This window comes from Centruroides sculpturatus, unplaced genomic scaffold (assembly GCF_000671375.1).
Source record: "Centruroides sculpturatus isolate CEXI.00-Female unplaced genomic scaffold, Cexi_2.0 scaffold180, whole genome shotgun sequence".
Lineage (NCBI taxonomy): Eukaryota > Metazoa > Arthropoda > Arachnida > Scorpiones > Buthidae > Centruroides > Centruroides sculpturatus.
In genome coordinates this window covers 283,320-307,993 of record NW_019384918.1, presented here as the reverse complement: position 1 = coordinate 307,993, position 24,674 = coordinate 283,320, and the positions used below count along the sequence as shown (strand labels likewise).

The following is a 24,674-nucleotide window of genomic DNA, read 5'->3' as shown; positions in this document are numbered from 1 at the left end:
AGAACACTAAAAAAAGAACGCATGAAATACAAATTAAACAAAAACCGAAATGCGCATGCGTACTTCATCGGACTTGCGTCTTCTGAAAATCTATAAATAACTTGCAAATAACATAAAAAAATAATAAAGCCGCCAAAAAATAGTATACTCAAGATATGTAGATGATATTTTCATTCTATGGAGAAATGATAACAACGTGCAATGTTTTTTAAACACAGTCAACAATAACCCATATGGTTTAACTTTGGGTCTAGAGCAAGAGAGTAGTAGTAATATTAACTTCCTCGATTTATCTATCAAATGCAAGGAAGGAGAAATCTGGACGGACATTTATCGCAAACCAGTTTATCAACCTATCATTATTCCCAGGAATTCCATCGATCCTAGGCACATTAAATATGCAGCCATTTGGTCATGGATTAAACGGGCATATATGCATTGCACGAGTATCTATGATACTTACAAAGAGTTGGATTACATCAGGAAGACAGCAATGCAACAAGGTTATCGGAGGAGGGAGGTGGATGAGCTTATTACGAAGTTTCAGAATCAGAATCGGCAGCATCCCAAAAAAATGACCCAGGAACGAAGAGTAGTTCTTAATTATTTTCCTTTTTTAAACAAAATGATTAGGAGAGTGGCGAACAGTAATAATCTACAAATAGTATATCGGCGTAATCCGACGATCTACAGAAGGTTAAGAAATGATAAGAGAAAGTAAAAGCGAAATAATTTACCAGGGGTTTATTCTATACCTGTAAAGGATCAGCGGTTCAACTCAGACCTTGTTTACGTGGGTGCTACTACGCGGCAGTTAAAACAAAGATTAAAGGAACATAAATACTCTGTGAGTAAGAACATAGATGCCACAGTGCTCACAGCATTTGCCAAACAGCAAGAGGTCGAGGTATATTGGGATCAAGCCTCGATCATTAGAGCCACGAATTCCAGACAGGCATTGAAACACCTTGAAAAGATAGAGATACACAAGGCACACATAAATAAGGGATGCATTAATCATAGGGATGCAGAAGGGTTATCTTATGCCTGGAAATCATTTTACAATAACGCAGATTAACACCTTGTAATCAACGTATATTCTCCTCCCCCCTTTTTTGGCGGCTTTATTATTTTTTTATGTTATTTGCAAGTTATTTATAGATTTTTAGAAGATGCAAGTCCGATGCATGTATGTGCATGCAAGTATGCATGCACATTTCGGTTTCTGTTTAATTTGTATTTCATGCGTTCTTTTTTTAATATTGTTTCAACTGAAGATGGTCGTTTAAAAACGTTTTTTTAAACATTATTTATTGCTGGATAGTTAAAGGTTTATTTTATTTTATTTATATTGATGTTATTAATAAAGAAACATAATTTTTAGTTAATTTGTATAAAATTTAGAAATGCTCCATTGGAAATATTAAGAAATTATCTTAAACGGTTTTTTATTCAGTCAGAGATACTACCTTTAATTGTTTTTAAAAACATTTAACTGTCATCAAAATGCATAGAAATAATTGTGATGCTCTGGACAGGTCCGAACCCTCACTAAAATTTGCGTTAAAATAATTGTTTTAAAGAAAATAATATAGTAGTTAGAAATAGATTTTTATTTTATGAAAATGCAACGCTAACTTTTAAACAATAGAAGAATGTAAGTGCATCGACCATTTCCGGTTGGAGATCGAATTAAACTTCAATTTTGACCTCTCCCGCGCCCCCGAAAGGTTTCGAATTCTCATCAGGTGACAAGGAGAGACCAATCGGAAAGGGGAATCTGAGAGAAAACAGATAAAACCCCAGAAATTCAAGGACGTGACAGCTTTTTCTCCCGAAAGTTCCAAGTGACGGATCTACTGTGTGGGTCTCGCACCCATCTTTGTCTCCATCTCCCGACCTCAGATCGACATCTTTCCATCAATGGAAGTCGACCGCATCGTCCCGGAATCGAGACGTGATGGAATGGTTCATTCACAAACAAGGGACACTCCTTCAAAATAAGACTATCTTGGAAAGGAGAGAAAGACCCAGAGGCCGCAACCGCCATAGAACTTCTAAGATCGTGGAATCTTGTAAGCTTCTTTCAGGGTTGTGTTGTTTGTAAACAAAGCATCTATCTCTGACTCAACTGGTTCCACATGTCGTTGATTGTTACCGCTTGGCAGTCCAAATGGCAAGGGAGACGATGACAATATATATTGTCTATTATCGTTCATTGAGTTTTTTTTATTTCCCCCCCCTGCCCCCACATAATGATAAATATTAATTTAACACGCTAGAATATAAAATTGAAAGATGTTAAAATATATAACAAATAGTTACACAAAAATATTATTTCACACTTGTTTCTGTAACAATATACTTTTTTATAGTCATAAACAAATAGTTATGCAGTAAAAATCACTAATTCATATTTCTATGATTCATATTATTATATTAATTTCAATTTCTGATATTTATACTAAAAAATATACTTAAGAAAAGATCAGTTAAATATTAAGAATAAACCTTTCACTGAATTTTGTTTTTAAAAATAAAATATAAAAGTGTTTAAATCAAATGCCATATTTTTCCTAATGTAAATTAACCAAATTAATTTTTCTCCGAATTTATGTATTTATCATGTATTAAGATGTAAAGAAAAATAGATTTTTACTAATTAAGTTTGTTTTAATTAATATAAATTTTACTTTCATTATAATATTACATGTAAACATCAATTTTTCCTTTGTTAAATACAATTAGAAAGTGCATTGTTGTCCCAAAATTTGTCTAATCCATAGACCTAAATGTTCAAAAATCACCTTTTCCAATAACCCAATAAGATCATCAGCTATAGTCAATTGACTCAATTAAAGAATTTTTTAAAGGGTTTTTTATGATCATTTTGCAAGTATGTGAGCTGTAGTTAGAACAACTCTGTTTTTGCCCAAAATACTAAACATTAGTAATTAATCTTATTTGATCATGACGGATAACATTATTTCAGCAAACTAGAAAAAAAAAACTTGCAGAAAGAACTGAGACATAGCCCTCAAATTCCACTGAGATAACTATGTAAATGTGGGCATAATGGAAAAACATATAGATTGGCTCAATTGAAAATGAAAGATATCAATGATTTCCATGTAAATTTCTATCATTTACATAATAGTTACACAGGATGCATTCATTCTGAAGTATGTATGTAAATACTAATAAGCCAAAAAGAAGCAGGCAAGTAGCCAGACAGTTGTAAGTAATTAGTATCAAATGCTATGTTAAAGTTGCAAAAAAAAACAAGTAGTTTAAACTTGAGATATATCAAAAAACATTTCTTCATATTCAGTAAAGATCAAAATCTGCAATTGTCAAATATTGCATTTTACGTGGTGAGATGCCATGTGAAAAATGTGGTAGTTTATGAAATAGAAACAAGTTCAGTATTAAGAGAAATGTCATAGAAACATCCATCAAAGTCTGAAGTGCTACAAGTTGCATTACTGTCCTGGTAAGTATCTACCCAGTAATTTGAACATCAAGATTTGTAAATGTTAATTTTTTGTTTCTCAAATAAACACAAAAAATAACCAGATATCAATAAAGTGGTTTAATAAATCACATACTGACATGAAATTTTTATGACAGTTTTATTGTAAAGATGTATTGTCAAAAACTGATAAGGATTATGTAAAATTCTATACTAAAGAAGGGAAACATAATCCCAAATGAGTCTATGGCAATTTATGAAATAAAGATTATTGACAGGGCAATGTTATTTTGAGCAAATTGTTCTTGTAGAAAACTCATTAAATTAAGTATTACAATATGTTTCAAAAATTGACTTCCAATTATAATATTAATTTTTTGAGATAAAGTAGTGATAGTTTACAAATACTAGAAAATTAATCAATCTAGGAAAGATTATTAAAAAATTCTAAAACTGCTTAATGAACTTGAATATCATGTATTAAGATGCAAATACTTTAAATGTAACCACTCATCTTCAGAATAGTTTATTAATTTGAAACAATAATTTCATTTGAAATATTTTTTAATTAACTGTTGGTTTTAAAATATTAAAAACAAACTTTTGTAAAAAGCTCTCCAAATGAATATTTAATATATTTTTCATTTAGATAATTTTAAAAAAACGTTTTAATTAATGATATATTTCAAAAGATTAACGAAACTGTAATCATATTATAAAAAACTCTAATGTGAAAAATTTTTTTCTATATGTATTTTAAACTACTACTATTTTGTTTACTTAATTTTACCTTTTGATAAATGAGCTTTATCTTCATTTTTAAGGTCAGAATTACCACAGAAATGAGTGGTTTTCCTTTTTTTAACCACATTTTCCAGTGACTTTATATCATCATGTTTTACAGTGGCCATCTTAACTTTTCTTCACTCTGCACGTTCTTTTCCTAAACAATTATTTTATTATATCCAGAAAAATCAAACAACAGTGGAAAAACATTGCTTCTTAGAAAGATTTTTGAATAATAATTATTATAAGGCCTTTTCTTTGAAATAACTGACAACTTAATTGATCTGACAGTCGATTTTTGATATTTTCTTCAATTATTTGTGTCCACCTTTCTAATAACTTTGATTATAAAATGCAAACCTGTAAATATATTATATGCTAATTATACAAAGAAATTTTTTTATTTTTGATTTTAAATAAAATGTTAGTATTTAAGATATATTGTACATAACTTAAATAATAAAATTAGTTTTAATTTCACAATAATTTACAACAAAATTGCTATTGCTAATGGTAAGATAATAATAACTTTAAAATTATCAACATATATTAAAAATATCAAAATTTAAAATTTATCAAAGCATGACCTCCAATTCTGATTTTTGGTCTGTTTAATTTAGAAAAAGTGATTGGGGTTTAAAAATTTGCATGGATAACAAAATTGTCAACAATTGGTCTAATCAATTTGTTCTTTACAATACATAAACCAAAAAGAAATGATCAGTTAAATCAGTCAATAAAGCTCATTGTCATATTTTTATAACCAGGCCTTAAATCAAATCAAAAACTTTCATACTGACCTTTAAATACCTAATGCCTATTAAAATTTCTTCATAAATCACGTGTCTCTTGGACAGAGACAAACATATACTATACATTAATTATAAAATCAAGTACTGATTTGTATTAGTTCTAGTTTTTATTTTGACTTAAACAATTTAAAGTTTTTTTAAAAATCTAATTAAAGTGTTTAGTAGCTGTCATCACTAAATCATTTACTAAATTTTAAATATTCAGGATAAAAAGATTTTCTAAATGCAGTTAACTAACTTTGAAAACATTTAAATCAAAATAAATGAAAGAAGTCATTTCAAATTTATAGTTAATCCAACAATCTTCAATAAATGCTTTTGATTATTGCAAATAATCTTCAAAGTATCACAAATATAAATATAATGTTATCCAATTAATCTAAATCCATCCAAATCTATAATCCAAACTGTTTTTTGTGAGTCTACCTAGCCTATGAAATTAACTATTCTAATTTTGTTCATAAAATCTATGCCAACTTTCCTGTATACAGTCAACCCCCCTATAATTACGGTCCCTATAATTACGATTCCTATAAAACTACGAAAAAATTGTGACCGGTATCCGTAAAAAACAGTAAAAATTCCCTATAATTACCTCAAACGTCATCGGGCAGCCAAACTACTTTCCTGCCGTACGTAGCGCCACGCTACGGAGAGATTTCTATCATCTGGACAGTATTATATAAATTATATATAAATTAGGTACTGTATATATAATTATATATTAACTTATTGTAACTTTGTTATAATTAAATATATAATTTCCGCCGTCTAGCGTGGCGCCACGCTACGGAGATTTTTACGCTAACTATCGTCTGTCAGTATGTAAATTAGGTACCGTAAGTCTAATACAGTACTGTAATTTTATACATTTCTTGTGAAAGAAACATTTCTTATTCAACGGCGATTAAAATTATTTATATTAATGATGTCTCCGAAGTTCTACGAAGTTTTCACAGAAAAATAAGTTGTTAGAAATCGGCCGCTCTTTGCTGAGCTGTTCCGCGACGAAAACAATGTTGAGCAATGGCAATGTCGAATGGTGACACTCGGTAAGTAATCCTACAATTTTTTGTTTATAGCGTAGTTTATACGGATTATTCCCAAAAAATATATACGTATTTTGGAAATGTTGAGTCGGATTAGTCTAGAATCGATTAATTTTATGGAAGAAAATCTTTCAAACAGCCGTAGTCCGTAAACTTGATACGTGTCGGGTTGTGATTGGAAGGATTCGTAATAAATCGGATTCCTAAAGAATGGAACGTATCTCTATCTTATAGGGGGGGTCGACTGTATACTATATCCTGCAGAAAATTGCTATAACAGAAATAAAACTTTTACATACTCCATATTTCCAGAGCAGCCATTTAAAGAAAAGCATCATACTACATTTATGCTAGGAAAGTCAAACTCATTTACAAATCACATTTAACATCAAAATGAATAACTATTATGCTGTTAACAATCAAATGATATAATTCAGTTCATCACAATAATTGTGATGAACTTAGTTATATCATTTCTTGTAGCACAGCTTAACGACCCATATTTGTTATCAAATCAAACAGCAAATAAACATTAAATTAAAATACAAAATGAGTTTAATGTACTCAATCTACAATGTTACATGCATCTAGTGAAATCATAATTCTGATCAAAATGTACCCAAATTTTCAAATTGCAAAATTATATTTCCAAAGCAATAAAAAATTAATGGTGGCAATCCAGTTCTGTTCAAGACCTATATCTAATGAGAGAGCTTGACTACTCTGAGTTTAAACTCCCTAGGTAACCTTTGTGACATTTTAAACTAGATCAGAGAAAGTAATTTTGTTCATACTATGACTTGACAACTTAAGGAGTGTTTTTGGAAATGAAAAAAGTCGCTTTTAATTGATATTGTTTTACCATAAAAAATGAAGATACAAAGATCAATTTTGTTCATGCAATAGTCTAGACAGTTCAGATTCACTTTTTGCAAAGTAATTGTCCATAGACACCATGTTGTCTTATACATCTGAATTTTGCTCAAACTCCTGCCATGGAACTCCATGCCAGACTTTTTCCCAACTTTTTGAGCAATATTTTTCCAAATTTGTTTAAATTAATTTAAGTTACTTTGTACCACTAGGACAAGAAGTACATTACTGTTTACACAGTGACCAAAATCTTTCAATGGGATGAGCCTGGGATACATGGTGGTATTATTTTCATTTTCCACAAACTCAAGATCAACTATTTGAATGAATTCAGTAACTCTGTAGAATAATGGGACATTGCTAGATCTGGTCAGAACACCACATCTTACAGGTGAACGAAGGGAATCAAGCACTTTTTAATATGTTCTTTGAGCTATATATCAACACACAAACACTATCATAAATAGGATGTATGCAATATAAGATCACTTCAAGACTATAATCCAGTTAAAACAAAAAAAATATTTATTAAATAACAAGCATTTTCATTAAAAAGGCTATCCTCTGGTTCCACTGGTATAATGGAAAATCAAACAAGAAATATTTAAAAATGTTCATTGTGTAAGAAGTTTTCATGCACAGGAGCATAGTAATATTATTATAAATTAAAACAAAAACAGAAGAAAATAACATATACAAAAAATTTAAATAACTATAGATAAAAAAACAATAAATCTACTAAGACTGAAATGCTTATAAAGTTGTTAAATGTGTTCAAATACTGCCCTTCAAGCATGCAACATAGGAGCAGTGTCCCCCCTACTATTGATAGACTTTCCTCTATAGCAATGTTTTTCAACCTTCTTGAATATGCAACCCCTTTACAAGTTAAAAAATTCTGGCGACTCCCCAGGGTCATATTAAAACTATATCCGTGATTTTAAAAACTACATATTTAATTTTCTTTCTTTAAATATCAATCAAAAAACAAATTGTACTGTAAAATAAATAGGCACAGCCTTCTCACTGAAATTCTAGTTTTTTTTTATTGTAGTGTAGGACCTACAAACACTTGTCTTTTTCTTTCACCCGCAACCCCCCGTGTAAGGCTTTGCAACCCCACTGGGGCTTCCAACCCATAGGTTGAAAAACACTGCTCTAGAGAGCACTGTATATCTTAATAATCTCAAGATATTTTAGACATGATGATAATGCATTTTGATTTAGAAAGTGAGCTCTATCAAAATGAACATCTGCATCTCCATTTGATGCATAGGCAGCCAAGGCCATAGCTCCTGTTCTTTTAATAACAGTCCTGGTGTTCCTTGAGCCTTGTCATGAGATCTAAAGGTAGTGCTTATGTATTCATATTGTCAATCAAGTCTATAGTGATACAAAGGAATTGTGTATACTCCTGGCAAAGCCTTTTCATCAGGAGGATTAAATAAAATAAAATAAACCTTTAACTATCCAGCAATAAATAATGTTTAATAAAAACGTTTTCAACCGTTTTTAAACGACCATTTTCAGTTGAACCAATATTAAAAACAGAACACTAAAAAAAGAACGCATGAAATACAAATTAAACAAAAACCGAAATGCGCATGCGTACTTCATCGGACTTGCGTCTTCTGAAAATCTATAAATAACTTGCAAATAACATAAAAAAATAATAAAGCCGCCAAAAAATAGTATACTCAAGATATGTAGATGATATTTTCATTCTATGGAGAAATGATAACAACGTGCAATGTTTTTTAAACACAGTCAACAATAACCCATATGGTTTAACTTTGGGTCTAGAGCAAGAGAGTAGTAGTAATATTAACTTCCTCGATTTATCTATCAAATGCAAGGAAGGAGAAATCTGGACGGACATTTATCGCAAACCAGTTTATCAACCTATCATTATTCCCAGGAATTCCATCGATCCTAGGCACATTAAATATGCAGCCATTTGGTCATGGATTAAATGGGCATATATGCATTGCACGAGTATCTATGATACTTACAAAGAGTTGGATTACATCAGGAAGACAGCAATGCAACAAGGTTATCGGAGGAGGGAGGTGGATGAGCTTATTACGAAGTTTCAGAATCAGAATCGGCAGCATCCCAAAAAAATGACCCAGGAACGAAGAGTAGTTCTTAATTATTTTCCTTTTTTAAACAAAATGATTAGGAGAGTGGCGAACAGTAATAATCTACAAATAGTATATCGGCGTAATCCGACGATCTACAGAAGGTTAAGAAATGATAAGAGAAAGTAAAAGCGAAATAATTTACCAGGGGTTTATTCTATACCTGTAAAGGATCAGCGGTTCAACTCAGACCTTGTTTACGTGGGTGCTACTACGCGGCAGTTAAAACAAAGATTAAAGGAACATAAATACTCTGTGAGTAAGAATATAGATGCCACAGTGCTCACAGCATTTGCCAAACAGCAAGAGGTCGAGGTATATTGGGATCAAGCCTCGATCATTAGAGCCACGAATTCCAGACAGGCATTGAAACACCTTGAAAAGATAGAGATACACAAGGCATACATAAGTAAGGGATGCATTAATCATAGAGATGCGGAAGGGTTATCTTATGCCTGGAAATCCTTTTACAATAATGCAGATTAAAACCTTGTAATCAACGTATATTCTCCTCCTCCCCTTTTTGGTGGCTTTATTATTGTTTTATGTTATTTGCAAATTATTTATAGATTTTCAGAAGACGCAAGTCCGATGAAGTACGCATGCGCATTTCGGTTTCTGTTTTAATTTGTATTTCATGCGTTCTTTTTTTAATATTGGTTCAACTGAAGATGGCCGTTTAAAAACGGTTAAAAACGTTTTTATTAAACATTATTTATTGCTGGATAGTTAAAGGTTTATTTTATTTTACTTATATTATTCATTCCAGTATAAGTTCTTGTTTTTATTTATTTATCAGGAGGATTCTTGTTCCTAAGTAATGATGAAAAGACAGTCAGAGATCTCTTATATGCAATTTGGAAGTCAGAATGCTGTCCAATCTCCTTGAAGATACCACTTAATCACTAGTTATATGTGTCAGCTCAAAAGGACTTGGTATCCTTGTACGTTGTTGCTGCTGTAGGCCTGTCGAAATACCAAGCACTTTGACAATATGGAAAATAAATTAGAGGCAATATGTTGGTTGTTTAATAAATGTTTTTGTTCTTTTAACTGCATTATAATTTTGAACTGTTCTGATATATAACAACTTTGATAGATCATCAAGAAATGAAACATTCAAACACATTTCTGCATTCATCAATTGCTTGCTTTATCAAGTAATTTTTTGGAAATTTAGCTTATCCTATAAACCTGATTTAATGTGCAGGGTTTAAGCTGTCACTAGTTTTTTCACTAAATTGTTACAAGAACTTAGATTTAGCAACAATTTTCTTGACACATTCACTAAAACACTAACATTTTCCAAGTGGTTAATGCATAACATTTTTAAGATGTTTTACTTAGTGATGGGATGATACTAAAATTTCTCTCGATTCCACTGAAAACTCCCAATTCCAATTCTTTTGAATACTTTTTAAAGTTTATTTTAGTTTAGAAAAATTAACAAATTACATTATGAGCACAGTACATTCATCAATTAATAAACATTGAGATTAAGAATGGAAAATGATTGTGAAATCTAAAATCAATCTCTCGAAAAAAACCCAAAAATTCTCCATTTGTGTAGATATGCAAGCTTTTATTGCATAGTAAAAAATAAATTTGTAATCTTATTGCAGATAAAGTTAATATTACAACACTACTCCCAAACAAATTACAACTAATTCACTTTTACTCAAAAAAGAAAAAAAACTATTCCTTCATGTCATGTAAGGTTGCCATCTTTGAAAACTGTTTCATTGGCAAATGCAATGACTGGGGAGGGGGAAGGTAATAAAATGATGCACTTCTTTTTTAATGCTTCTCACAATTGACATGCCTCATAAATGCTGTAATTCCATCATATTTAACACTACATGAGATTCAGCAAATGATGCAACAGGCCAAACGAATANTAAAAGATTTGTTGCTGTCAGATGTAAGTCATTGGCTAAAGTTTATATGAGGTAGCTTCAAAAAGTTCCCAGAATTCGTTTATTATTCAAAATATGTCTACAGTTGACAAATCGAGTACAGTCATACCCCGGACTTACGCGATAGATGGGACCAAGCGACAATTGACATGCCTCATAAATGCTGTAATTCCATCATATTTAACACTACATGAGATTCAGCAAATGATGCAACAGGCCAAACGAATATCATCATCATCACAAGTTAAAGTTTTGAATTCATTCAGTCAAGTCAAGTTTTCCTAAATGTACAATTGCTTGTACTTATTCAAGGAAAAGAAGAATCAAATGAATGCCTAGACTGATTCATCATGAAAAATAAATTTTTATTCTCAAAACAGCAGTAAGTTTAGCATGAACAATTATTGACAAGACTATGTCTTGTTTATAAAATCACAGTGCCATCCTGTGTTACCAGCTTAGAGGTATGAAGGAGTACATGTCAGGATTGCAATTTGGCACAGAGTATTAGGTGCCCAAATCATGCATGCATTAAAAAAAACCAGACTTGTCAGTACTCAGGGGACCAAGAACCAAGTCAAAATAAAATACAAAACGGCAACACTTGCTACAAACAGGCACTAGTGCAAGATTTGCACATGTGTTGCTCGTTGGAAAGTTGGAAATGCAAATGTTGCAAAATCAAATTTTGACAAACACATACATTGGGAATTTTGAAATGTGAATGTTGCAAAATTGAATTTTGACGAACAAATCTTTGAAAAAACTCATTTACTTGCCTGTGTTATTCCTGACATATCTCTGGTCGCCACATGCTGACCTTGACCGGTTGCCCGAGATAACTCATTTCAGCAGTGGAACATTTTTGAAAGTAGATAGCACTAATCATTATAATTTTATATTAAAACTAACTTCCAAAATAATTTTTTTTTCTTTTTACATTTATTAATAAATACAAGGGGGCTTCAAAAAGTTTATGAAAAAGGATAGTATGAAAAAATGATTTCAGTTATGATGTTTATTTTTCAACATATACTCCATTAAAGTCGATACACTTCTGCAAACGTTGATACCAGCCTTTAAGTTCATCTGAGTAGAACTGAGGGTCTTGTGATCTGAACCATGTCAGAGCAGCTCTTTTTATATCTTCAACTGATAGAAAATTGGTACCTTTCAGCAACTTATCCATTTGTAGGTTGTTGACTTCTTTGGAGCATTATCACCATAAACTTGTTTCAGAGCATCAATGATTTGCCTATTCTCCCAAACAAGTTTCACCATTGAACTTTATGTTTGTTCTGGTCTCAATTTTGGTGGATTCTATGTTGCTTGACTTTCAACTGGCGACACTGTGTTCTTACCTGCATTTAAGGGTTCATGTTTGAACATTTTATAACACATTTTATAACACGTATATACAAGAATGTTCAGGTGAAATCAAAATCCTTCCAAACAATTTTTAGTTACGGACTTTTTGAAGCACCCACGTATATATTGTTTGTACAAAATAAAAAAATAATTTCAGACGATACAATAGCCATGATTATTTTTTCAAAAATGAGAAATTTTCATTAGGCATTAACAAAAATTCAACCCGGGCAAAATGCAATAGAAATAAATTTGAACAATAAATAGATTAATTTCACCAAAAATGCATAGTGGATGACCTCATGGTTGTGGCTGAGGCCAGCAAAGTTTGAACAATTGTGCTCAAAACCAGCAATACCAACAATTGGAGAATAAGAACAAGACCTGGCTTGAGTGTCAAAGTGATCCATCACGCTTAGTAGTGAGTCTCCAAGACATAGTCTTGTACCAAATATGGCTTTGCCATTTTAATTGTTTTTACTCCGAATTGTACAATATACATTTGAAAATTAAATGTATTATAGCATCATTTGTGAATCATAGCAAAAACTTTAATAGTTAGCTATAATGGGAAAGTCATTTTATCAATACAAAGTACTCCTGTATAGGCTGAAACTAATTTAGCTTGAACACCTTATATACTTTTTCAGCAACACTTTTAATTTCTAGAAAAGAATGTTTTCAATCCCTTTTCACAGGTCTGCGTCAGGTTTAACAAAGATTTGCACTGTTTACGAAAACAGTTCAAATCTTTGTTAAACCTGACACAGACTGTAAAAAAGGTCAAAAACTTCGTTTAAACAAATTAGTGTTCATGAAAAAGTATTTAAGGTGTTGTTCAAGCATTTTATCATTATAAGTAAGCATAATAAATATTAAAAATAATTTTAAGTAATATTTTTTCAATTAAAACATAATTTTGTTTACATTAAATTTTAAACTGTTTTGCCAAAACTTAAATATTTTTCTTTGCTGCTGGCCTTGATTTAAAATTCCAGCCAAACCAACCCAATACCAGCTGGGTGGCAACTCTAATGTCACCCTATCTCTCCTAAAATGGGACAGTTAGTACCAACCAAGTGCAATCTCTTGTTGCTCCAACTATGCGAAAGAAAAGTCCACCTCGACAGACGTCACCTTGTGTATGAAGTGTCACATATTCTCTGCTTTGTAGACACAAAAAGTTTCCAATTGTTACAATTGTTAATACTGTAATTTTAAAAACACAATTTCTGATGAAGTGGGATTTGTTTAAAAGATTTGTTGCTGTCAGATGTAAGTCATTGGCTAAAGTTTATATGAGGTAGCTTCAAAAAGTTCCCAGAATTCGTTTATTATTCAAAATATGTCTACAGTTGACAAATCGAGTACAGTCATACCCCGGACTTACGCGATAGATGGGACCAAGCGATAACCGCGTAAGTCGAATTCGCGTAAGTCAGGGGTATAATTTTGCATATAAATACAAACAAATTATTTTTGCTTCTCACAATTGACATGCCTCATAAATGCTGTAATTCCATCATATTTAACACTACATGAGATTCAGCAAATGATGCAACAGGCCAAACGAATATCATCATCATCACAAGTTAAAGTTTTGAATTCATTCAGTCAAGTCAAGTTTTCCTAAATGTACAATTGCTTGTACTTATTCAAGGAAAAGAAGAATCAAATGAATGCCTAGACTGATTCATCATGAAAAATAAATTTTTATTCTCAAAACAGCAGTAAGTTTAGCATGAACAATTATTGACAAGACTATGTCTTGTTTATAAAATCACAGTGCCATCCTGTGTTACCAGCTTAGAGGTATGAAGGAGTACATGTCAGGATTGCAATTTGGCACAGAGTATTAGGTGCCCAAATCATGCATGCATTAAAAAAAACCAGACTTGTCAGTACTCAGGGGACCAAGAACCAAGTCAAAATAAAATACAAAACGGCAACACTTGCTACAAACAGGCACTAGTGCAAGATTTGCACATGTGTTGCTCGTTGGAAAGTTGGAAATGCAAATGTTGCAAAATCAAATTTTGACAAACACATACATTGGGANGTATATACAAAAGGTAAATTGTTTACAAAATGAGTCTTTGTTTATTATCTGATAAATGTATACTTTTTTCGTCAATTGTTCACGATTGCAGATGCCTTTTGTGTAAAATCCAAGTCGGATGTATGTAAGCTAATAAATGTTCTCGTTAATCTTATCGCGCCTTTTGGTTCATTCACGGTTACAAGAAATTACCACATAGAGTCTCCGTAGATATAACAAACAGAAATAAATTACACAAAATAAATTGTAGCTATGCGTCGATTTCGCGCGACACGTCTGAACATTAAGCTGAACAATAGTGTGGGGGGAGTGAATAATCAAGAGTTGCGTGGCGCTGAAACAAAAGATGAATCGACGAGATTTGAAAATCGCGTAAGTCGGGGTATGACTGTAATGTGTCCTTCAAAGAATTGTCCTTCAACAACCACACACTTTTGCCAATGCTAGTATAGCTGCTGAAAATATTCTTCAAAACCGTCTCGCAACAATGCCTGCAGTGCAGATGTCTCACTCTGTATAACCTCATCTGCACTCTTGAAGTGGCGCCCCTTGATGGCATCTTTCAATCGAGGAAGAGTTATAGAAATCGCATGAGGTCCACCATGAGCATTCATGGCACAGTATGTTGGTAAACAAGTACATGTTCAATTGATCATGCAGGGTGGAATGACAACTTCAACCAAAATTCCTGCAGTCTTGGCAATCAGCTCAATTGACTGCTGTTTGTCTGACCTCATGATCTCACATACAACCAACACTTTCTTCTCAGACCATACTGATGGGCAACAACTTCACAAATCATCAGTAATACTTTCTCATCACTCATGAAAGCATTTTTGCCAGTCAAACTTGAGAATGCTTCATGACAGATACGACATAGATGTCCTGACACATCTTCAAGGTTTCAGAAGGTTCCCCAATAACACACAAAATTTGATATTTGCACGTTGTTCTTCTACAAACATTTTTGCCAGAATCTGTTTCACGACATCTCCTTCATGACCTTCATGACTGGTAACTGTTGTCATCTTTGCAGTGAGTACAGATTTATTTGAACACACTTCTTTATTCCTGACATGTTTAGTTAAGACATGCATTACATGTTCCCTTTTTCGTTGCCTTTAATCGACTGACCCAACTTAATCCTAAGAACTTTTTGAAGCTACCTTGGTAAAATGAGAGTTGTAAATGACCTTCTCTCAGATTACCCTCATATACAAACAGATATTGAATTTGTTCTTTCATACCCAATGCACACTGTTAAGTATAAAAGATTTCAGTGAGATGACATTAACAAAAACTCCAATTGGAAACAGTCTTGATGTAAAAAATGTCAGCAACTTGTTAAACATCTAATATGACGAACGAACTGGATAAATATATTGCTAATAAATATATTTATTAAATAAATAAATGAATGAATGAATAAATAAATAAATGCATATTTTTATTTGCTGGATTATTAAAGGTGTGTTTTATTAGCAATTGTTAAACATCTCCATAAATGGCCTTCCAAGATGGAAATTTGATTTTCATTCAGCATTTGTTGCCTAGTGTGAATCAAAACCAACAAGAATTGTTCAATAATATATGATATTTATACTTGTGGGTTGTAACAATAGATTTATGATTATATTGATAATACAATATACTGTAATAATGTACTGTATGTATGAGAATAAACAAATGTTTAAACAATAATGTATTGTATATTGTTCTGGGCAGCATCATGGATGTTAGCTACAGTTTCTAAAATTTTGCTACAACTTTTTTAGTAAAATTAGTTAAAATGCTACAGAAAACTTTTTCCAGCTTAAACCCTAACTGCACTGCATTTAACTTGCTAATGGAATAGTAGAATTTTATTCAAGGCACTTTTTTTTTAGATCTTCAGGGCAGTATGTCTCATCATCTAGCACTAATACTTACTCTCCTTTGGCACACAACTGAACATCACAATGTTTTCGGCAATTCTTTTTTGCTCTATGTTCCTGTTTCTGATTGTATTTTGGAGCTAATTCCTTTCTGTGGTCAGTGATGACTAACTTCTTCACTTTTATGCTATATAAAGTATTTATTGAAAGTTTAGTAGCTGCTGTTCTTGATGTCTCAGAGACCTGCTTGAATATAGATTCCACTGCCTGCATAACTTAAGTGGATCCTATGCTTCCAGGCCAACCAGTAGACTTTTGATACTCTGCAGTTACACATTTGTCAAACCCATCCCATATCCAATTGATAGTTTTTCATTGAATATTTTCAAACAAAATTTTGCCTAGCCTTCTTTTGATCTCATCCTGAAATGCTTTTGTAGTAATAGCACACATACAAAAAAAAGCATCTTGCTTCTTTTACTCTGCATGTTGACACCTTTCCTCTTCCACTAAAGTAATACTGTCTGTAAGTGTATGTCCTGATTAGCAGGCTTACAAGTTTTATCATGATTTGCATCAGTTAACAATGTTAATACATTGTTTTCTTAAGTTATCAAACAATTTGATACTAGAGGGAGGTGTTAGGCACCATCTCTTAATAAATTTAATAATTAAAATGTTAAATANGCTTTTTATCCCATTCTGAACATAAAGTGATGTTTATAATCAGAATATTTATGAAAAATTGTTTTCTTTATATCAAATTTTATTAAAAAAAAACTCTTTTCTAATTCCAGTTATAACAACCTAAAACTGATTTTGCATAGAAAACTACATGTCACAATAAAGAAATGTTCGTATGAAGTTTATTTAAAAAAAAAACAAATCAATGTGGCAATATGTAATTATAACTGAAAAGTTTAATTAAAAACATGCTTTTTCACATTCAGAATGTCAAGTAATTCAATAATATTTAATCAAATGATGCATCATTATCATCTCGTGTACAATGTTAACAAATTACATATTTTCTATATATTTAAATGATAAAGGTATTCTTAAAGCTTTTATCAATTAGAAATTAAATTTCAAAACAAAAATGTAATCATTGTTAATATCATTCTAGACGTTAAAAAATATTAATAATTAGTGTAATTTCTTGAATAATGCTTGTTTATATAGTTTAACTGTATTTTAAAGATAAATCAAGCATAGTTTTTTATGTAGAAAGGTGATTAAATGTCAATTCTTAAGTCGATTTTCGAAGTGAAATTGATGAGACTTCATAAAGGTATTTTCAAAGTCGCCATTAACGGCCGCCACCACAAACAATGCTTAGATATATTAATTAATTTCAAAGAAATAAAAACGATATACCGTAATACGAAAAGCATTACCGAATTTATTAAATTTAATATACGGTATAAATGTTTAAAATAACTAAATAATCATTTTATTAATTTTTTATCAATTTCTCGTTAAGCCTATCATAATGGCGCGCACTGAGAGTGGCGCCCTCAAAGATTCTTCGGTAAGGCTTTTGACTTTCAATATTCTTGATTTTTATTTAACATTATTATATTCTATTTTTGTACTAAGATGGCAATTACAATAAGAAAATATTAAATTAAATGTAATTTATAACAGAATAATAATAACTAGATATTAACAAAAACACCTAAAAGTTCTGATTTTCTAGTTCTTTCAAAATTTAAATATCAAATAGTAATAACTTCATAAAATTATCAGATTGTTATTGAATAATTTAAGCAATTTTAATGATTCAATAGTTTGGCATTATAGCAAGCTGTGCAGTAGGTAACTATAATGATTAGATAAATTTGGAATAATTTAATTAAATTTAGTAAAGTTTGAAAAAAAACAGATTTTAACACATGCATCCATTGCTAGTTATCTTATATCATTATCATTCAAAATCCTTTCAGATAAGTATTAATTTTAAACTATTATATAACCATAACATATTTATCATTGCAAAAATTTGAATCGAATAACAAAAATCAATTTAAAAAACTATTTATTAGAAATCTTACTCATTACAATGCAAAAAAGTAAAACGTATTGTTTTTACTTACACTTCATGCAAAAATTTCAAAAACAACACATTAAATAGACACTCTTTTGGCATTAATAGCTTAAACTGATATGCAGTTTTTTGCATTTTTGGCTGCGTTTTAGTAGGGTATGCCATGAGAAATTCAGTATATTATTATTTTTATTTGTAATAGAAATTTATTATTTATACCAATTTTATTATTTATACCATGGAATGACACCGCTGCTGCTAGAACGCCCACTAGGGGGAGTCCCAGGCTACTAGAATAAAAGGATTAAAAGTACGAAATAATCTAATAATCTTAATCTTTGTTGTTTTTTGATCCAAGCATCTTTTCTGCTGGTCTGATATAATCTTTATCTATTTTTCAGCAGTTCTTTAAACAGCTTTATAACTTCAACTAGAAGTCAAAGATTAATACTGAAGTTAAAAAGAATCTATGATTTTTTAAAATCCTATAGGTTTATTTTTAAAAGACTTACAATTAAAGGGTATATCAAAATTATGTTAACACTTCCTTTTGTTTCCTTATACTGTTTGTTTTTAAAAAGTTCTCAAACATTTTTACAATACCCTATATGATTAAAGTTATCCATCTACCAAAGCCGAATATTATCGGGCTAGAAAAGGCTATAATACCAATAATTTAATAGACAATTTGGCATTAGAGTTAGGCATTAGGCACCATCTCTTGATAAATTTAATAATTAAATAATTTAAATAATAATTTAGAATTACTGGAAGAAAATAATCGGCCCAAAGCGGGACTCGAACCTGCAACTCCTGTTTACCATGCAGATGCGTTGCCAATTACGCTACCTGGACCTTCAGTCCGATCTCCTCTTCCAGCATATATATAAGCTAACGATATAACTGTTAGCTTATAAAAGCTAACGGTTATATAGATGGATAGCTTTAAAAAGTTCACCTTTAATAAAGATTAAACACTTTTTGAGACTAATAATGTCTTAATATTGAAATTTACACACAACCCAAAGTAAACCCAAAGTAAACCACCCAAATGTTTGAAATGATGATTCTGATTAGAAATTTATATAATACGGTGAAAAAATTGCAATCATATTTGTATAAACAAGCTAAAAGAGACTCGTATAATATGGTAAAACGTCATCGCCGACTCGTGTCGCAACAGGATTGGTTGAATTTAGACCAATAGCGGATATTGCACAAACCGTTGAGTTTAAACAAGCAGCGGATCTACTAAAAACCATTTATTATTTAACAGCCATAAAAATTATATTTATATTAATGATGTCTCCAAAGTTCAGCAAATTTTTCACACAAAAATAACTTATCAGAAAACACGTGCCCACTGTTAGATGCGCCACTCTGCGCCGAAAACAAGCTTAAGCAATGGCATCATCAAACAGTGCACACTAAGTAAGTAATCCTACNTATCGGAAGCAATTATTTGCGAGAAAGCTAAAAAGATACACGCTGATCTCACGAAAAATCAAGCAGGAACTAGCCAGGAAAGCGAGGTGTTTAAAGCCAGCCATTTTTTTTACATGAGAACGGATTAATCATTTTTACATTACTTCTTATGGGAAAGGTTGGTTTGGTATATGTCCAATTTGGTTTAAGTCCAAACATCAGGAACGGATTAAGGTCGTATACCGGGTTCCACTGTAATACTATATAATATAGCAGTATGTAGTGACTGCAAAAAAAGATAATTTGTAAAAAGTGGAACAAACTTATTATTTCATCGAAAGATATTTATCCCTCATGAAATTATAGTATTGTTATGTCTAAGAAATGCTTACAATTAGTTTATTTTAAAATATACAAATCAACAAGACAATATGTAATTAAAATGAAAAATTTTCAATTAAAAACATGCTTTTTATCCCATTCTGAACATAAAGTGATGTTTATAATCAGAATATTTATGAAAAATTGTTTTCTTTATATCAAATTTTATTAAAAAAAAACTCTTTTCTAATTCCAGTTATAACAACCTAAAACTGATTTTGCATAGAAAACTACATGTCACAATAAAGAAATGTTCGTATGAAGTTTATTTAAAAAAAAAACAAATCAATGTGGCAATATGTAATTATAACTGAAAAGTTTAATTAAAAACATGCTTTTTCACATTCAGAATGTCAAGTAATTCAATAATATTTAATCAAATGATGCATCATTATCATCTCGTGTACAATGTTAACAAATTACATATTTTCTATATATTTAAATGATAAAGGTATTCTTAAAGCTTTTATCAATTAGAAATTAAATTTCAAAACAAAAATGTAATCATTGTTAATATCATTCTAGACGTTAAAAAATATTAATAATTAGTGTAATTTCTTGAATAATGCTTGTTTATATAGTTTAACTGTATTTTAAAGATAAATCAAGCATAGTTTTTTATGTAGAAAGGTGATTAAATGTCAATTCTTAAGTCGATTTTCGAAGTGAAATTGATGAGACTTCATAAAGGTATTTTCAAAGTCGCCATTAACGGCCGCCACCACAAACAATGCTTAGATATATTAATTAATTTCAAAGAAATAAAAACGATATACCGTAATACGAAAAGCATTACCGAATTTATTAAATTTAATATACGGTATAAATGTTTAAAATAACTAAATAATCATTTTATTAATTTTTTATCAATTTCTCGTTAAGCCTATCATAATGGCGCGCACTGAGAGTGGCGCCCTCAAAGATTCTTCGGTAAGGCTTAACAATTCATCGCTTTCTAACATATAAAAGCACATTTTAAGTTGGAGTAAAGTACGTCGCTTTTAAATAACCGTGAAAAATATATCTAAAATTCGCTAAATTTAAATAGATTTTATTGATTTTTTTAACAGTTTCGTTTATGTTAATAAATTGTAATAATCAAACTTACCCTGCGTACTCCGACTTCGATAGGAAACGTCTCGTTAGAGGGCTCTGCAAGCTTTTGTGACGACGATATCCGCGAGGAGGCGTCTTGTAGCTGTAATAATAATAATAAAAAAAAAAAAAAAAAANTAATAATTTATAAGACAATTTGGCATTAGAGTTAGGCATTAGGCACCATCTCTTGATAAATTTAATAATTAAATAATTTAAATAATAATTTAGAATTACTGGAAGAAAATAATCGGCCCGAAGCAAGACTCAACCCCGCAACTCCTGCTTACCGTGCAGATGCGTTGCCAATTACGCTACCCGGACCTTCAGTCCGATCTCCTCTTCCAGCATATATATAAGCTAACGATATAACTGTTAGCTTATAAAAGCTAACGGTTATATAGATGGATAGCTTTAAAAAGTTCACCTTTAATAAAGATTAAACACTTTTTGAGACTAATAATGTCTTAATATTGAAATTTACACACAACCCAAAGTAAACCCAAAGTAAACCACCCAAATGTTTGAAATGATGATTCTGATTAGAAATTTATATAATACGGTGAAAAAATTGCAATCATATTTGTATAAACAAGCTAAAAGAGACTCGTATAATATGGTAAAACGTCATCGCCGACTCGTGTCGCAACAGGATTGGTTGAATTTAGACCAATAGCGGATATTGCACAAACCGTTGAGTTTAAACAAGCAGCGGATCTACTAAAAACCATTTATTATTTAACAGCCATAAAAATTATATTTATATTAATGATGTCTCCAAAGTTCAGCAAATTTTTCACACAAAAATAACTTATCAGAAAACACGTGCCCACTGTTAGATGCGCCACTCTGCGCCGAAAACAAGCTTAAGCAATGGCATCATCAAACAGTGCACACTAAGTAAGTAATCCTACAACTTTTTGTTTATAGCATAGTTTATATGGATTATTTCCAAAAAATTATACGTATTTTGGAAATGTTGAGTCAAATTAGTCTAGAATCGATTAATTTTATGGAAAAAAACCTTTCAAACAGCCATAGTCCGTAAACTGCACACGTGCCGGGCTGTGATTGGCTCATGTATTTAAGTGATCATAAAACATGGAATTTAAATAAAACGGAATGTATCTACCATATTATAGGGGGTCTACTGTATTTGAAATTTTTAACATTAGAACACAAAGGCATTCTATTTATAGAACGATTTTTCCATTCTACAGTTCCTGATGAGGGCTGATGAAATAGTGGCCAAAACATTACAATATTGAATTTCTTTGCTGGAAATTTTACATTGAGGTCTAATTTCTTATTTACATGTACAGTTCCAGTTTTCTGGTACAGTTGGTGTTTATTGAATGTTAGTTAAATGGGAATGACTCAACCTATTTCTTTCAGCAGTTTTGTTTTTAATGCATGAAAAGAATTGTTTACAACAGTATGTACTACTACAAATGCATAACAGTTCTCTAGATAAAACACCAATTACGTCATTATCACATCGAAATGTATCCAGTGAAAAAAGAATAAGTTTTACAACATACTTTACCAAAATAAATGAAAATATACCTTAAAAAATTTAGGGTACAGTGGGCTGCATAAGAATATTATGTGGGCCGCAGTGCGGCACACAGGCTGGACATCTCTGGTCTAGACCTTTTTCTTTTGTCCTAGTCAGGTCAGTCAGAGTCCCCTTGTTACTGTAACATGGAGAAAAAGATGAAATATATTTATCCCACCCCCTTCTCCTAGTTAATATATTATGTTCTCATTGAACACTACTCACTTGTCAGACTGACACAACCAGTACAACATACCAGACCAAGATGGTACAGACACTTCTGCCATTTGTATCCTAGATTGTACTAAAAATTCTATAGCCTTGAAAAAGATTTTTTTCTTTGCTTTCTCTTAGGCATTTTCTTAGACATCTATATACTACACTTCCACTTCTAAATAAAACAAATGGCAATGCCAAATCATATGAAGAAGTACCATCTGATCAACAATCTGACTATGGATATTATAATAAAATAAAATTATTAACATTAATAAATAATATATCAATATTACTACTAATATTAATAACAACAACAATCATAAGTAATATGTTATGAAGTAGTGCCAGGTAAATCCTAAAAGCTGGAACAGTTCAACAAACATGCAGACATTTTTAATTTATTGTTTTAATTAATTTAATTAATTAATCGGATGTTTAATAAATGTCAGGTAAATGGAAAAAAACAAACAATTTGACCATTTTAGTGACTATTCTCAAGCTACAAGAACTTTCTCTCTTAAAAGTATGTTACAATCTTTCATTTTGAATCTTTTTTAATTTTTTGAAAATGTTTTGAAATTTTTATTTTATTTAACATCATTGAAGTGTAGAATGCTCCATATTTTGAATGTTTATGTTCATTCAAATTTTTGTAAAAAGTTTAAAAAATTCTTTTAATAAGTACAGTACAGTTCATTTTAAAGTGTGTAAAATAGTTCTTGTAACCTGAGGAGAACCGGTAAAGCAGCTGAAAATGTTTTTTTTTTCCATTTATTTAACATTGCTAGAAGTAGCATGTAAAAGCATCTGTGTATTGCACCAACACATCCTTGAAATGGCACATTTGCTTTGTCACAACTCCTTCTTCTGGTTCAAAGGAATAACATATGAGCAGCAAAGAGGGGTCCCTATAGGCAGCCCCATCGCTGGAGACCTGTGTGAAATAGTAGTGAGAAAACTGGAATCGGAATTTATCCCAAAACATCTCCCCAACATCCTATTGTATAAGCAGTACATAGATGATATTCTAATCCTATGGAAAGACAAGCCAAACATTTCTGCACTAGTTGACCAGACACACCCTACAGAAGCTCACTTCCTGGACATTAGCATTAAGGTTGAGCGAACAACCATCCACACAGCAGTTTATTGCAAACTGAGCATGGATTGTTTATATATGTTACCACTAAAGCTCGGAAACTCGTTAATCTGCAGATTAACTAGCGTGATCCGTTAAAGTTGCTAAAATTGTTCTATTTCTCAAATTACCTAAATAATGTGCAGATTATCTAGGTAATCTGCAAATTACCTACTAGGCACTCGGTAAAGTGAAAATAAGATCTTTGCTAAAACAACAGCAACGTTTCTGTACGCTTAAATTAACATAATGTTCTTTAATTAATTTTCGATATCTAAAGAATCAAGTTAATACAATCAAACAATCGACAAATTAGTTGGTAGAATCAATCATCAACCAATTAAAAAACATACAAAAAATCAAACGGTTTAAAATATTAATACAATTAGGGAAATTATTATATAGATAACCACCTATGGAATTTCGGGACTTTGAGTATCTATCTGAACTGAGGGGACCGA

The 24,674-nt window shown here is 31.1% G+C and overlaps 1 long non-coding RNA gene across 3 annotated transcripts in view; it reads right to left on the bottom strand.

The window, feature by feature from the left end:
- The window catches only part of LOC111631801, a 45,058-nt gene extending 20,724 nt beyond the window's left edge, over positions 1–24,334 (bottom strand). Inside the window, exons 1-3 of one of the 3 annotated variants that reach the window (XR_002757765.1) lie at positions 23,082–24,334; positions 22,865–22,995; positions 4,263–4,618 (exon numbers count right to left, since the gene is read on the bottom strand). This is a non-coding gene — a long non-coding RNA (uncharacterized LOC111631801). Of the gene's footprint in view, positions 1–4,262; positions 4,619–21,311; positions 21,379–22,864 lie in introns of those variants that run through there. The other 2 variants (XR_002757764.1, XR_002757763.1) reach the window with 2 other exon arrangements.
- Positions 24,335–24,674: the final 340 nt, after the last annotated feature.